The sequence below is a fragment of the Setaria viridis genome, chromosome 3 (genome assembly GCF_005286985.2).
Source record: "Setaria viridis chromosome 3, Setaria_viridis_v4.0, whole genome shotgun sequence".
Lineage (NCBI taxonomy): Eukaryota > Viridiplantae > Streptophyta > Magnoliopsida > Poales > Poaceae > Setaria > Setaria viridis.
Genome location: NC_048265.2, coordinates 41,670,059 through 41,672,088, shown reverse-complemented (window position 1 = coordinate 41,672,088; position 2,030 = coordinate 41,670,059).

Sequence of the window (2,030 nt, the reverse complement as noted above, 5' to 3'; positions counted from 1 at the left end):
ATGCCTTCTTGTAAGCAGCCTTAATGATGAGGACATCACCTCTCCGGATGCTTATGATACTCCGCTGGACATTCAAGGTCCAATCACTAGAGCTCGCGCACGACAATTGCATTTAGAGGTGAGATCGTTCCTAACCAATTCATTTTATGATTTTAAGAATTGATTGCTATTCAATGATTATATTTTGATTAGGAACAAAGGAGAGGACCAGGAGATGCATGGAGAGAGGCTTGGAGGCGTGGAGGACCAGCAAGGACATACAACTCGAGTTGGAGGCCCAAGCCAAGTCGACTTCGAGTCCACCTCGGTGTCCAGGAGCAGCCCACAGTGATTTGGATGCCCAGACCGCATACGGACTCCGTTTTGGACGTTCTATATATGGTTGGAAAGTTTAGAAGATCTATTTTCCAATGGCACTCGTTCCATGCCTAAAAACATCCTGAGTCAACGGGAATCGTCGAAACAAGATAGCGTCCAGAATCTGTCCTGGCGCTGCGTCGCCTTATTTTGGCCTTTGGGCCGTGTATCAACATTGGGCCATTAGGGGCGCGTCCAGGGGGTCGACCACGACCCTAAACCCTATATAACAGTAGCCGTCACCTTTGTTAGGTTTTGGGTTTTGCTTAGATTAATCTGTCAAGAACAGTTTCGCCGTCATCGGTTTGTAAAACCCCAACTCGTGAGCTTAATCATTCATCCGCAAACTTGGTTTGCATTCTTCCTTGTTCTTGCTTGTGTTCTTCGATTCGCAGGCAAGGATTAGCCTTCTTGGCGAGGTCGACCGTGCATCGCCAGTCGATAACCTGAGGAGACGTTGTGCTGCGATTGCGGGGTTCGGAACGTGTTGTTCGGAAGCCGGATCGATTTGCATAGCGACTCCGCCCAAATCGTCGATTAACTGAACCTTTCGGAAGATCGGGACCCTAGTCCACATCAAGTGGTAATCAGAGCTTCAGGTATACCGTCAGGTTCACCCTTACCCTAGTTAGATTTATTTTCGCATTCATCCTAGAGTCCACAGAAAAGCCAAAAAATTTTCCCCGTCCAAGACCGTGTCTAGCCTTTTGCATAATTCCCTTTCAGAGTCCGTAGTGTTGAGTTTGTGTCCTAGTTCGTGTCATTGTTGCTGGTTTAGATCGTGTTTTAGTTCGGTTGTGTGATCCATACTCCGCTGCCATCATCCTAACTTTTTCTCCCCACCTGATTCCATCTCGACTGCCACAAAACCCTACATCGGAGGGTCCTCCTTAAAACGGGCATAACTTTTCGCTCGGAACTCCAATTGAGGCATTTTTTTTCCCAGAAAGCTATCGAATTTTTGCACATAGGATTCACTGGCTTTGCCAGTCAAACCGAAATTAAAAAATTCAAAAAAAACTCAGAAGGGGATCGATTCGAGTTCCCAAGTTCCAGTATCGGTTTTGTGAAACGCTCATGATTTTCTACCGATCACACCTTACATCGGATTGAGCTGATACTTTGTGGTGTTCCTATTTTTGTGCTCCTGGCTGAGAAAAAAAATATCAAAAAAATAAAAGAAAAAAAGAAAAACAATTTGATTTCTACTAGTGCTAAAAGACGAAACAGCAGGAGGCACGTGGAGAGGAACCACTTGTTTGCTGATATTGTGCGGGATACTTGCTGATCTTGTATCATTGTTGTTCTTCATATCCATCCTTGTTCCTTATTTGTTGACACTACTGTTCTAAGGACACGGGTAGGCCAACAACTAGGGACAAGTAGCTTTGGACATTTATTCAGCATTGCTATCTGCTAGTGAATTGTGTTCCACTCACATATCTTTGGCCTTCCTATAGCTCCACATATTACTTCTGCATAGCACAGGTTCTTGAGCCTTGCAATCGCGGTCTACGCCTTCCAGGTATCCTTTGCCTTGCTGGTAAGAACCTTGTAAGAGCTTGGTAAGGTGTTTCCTTTTGCTGTGTTGTTTGATTTGAGAGACACCACCACACCTGCGTAGGAGATTATTAGGGTTAACCTTCACCGTTTGTTCCTGTTTTCTATCTACA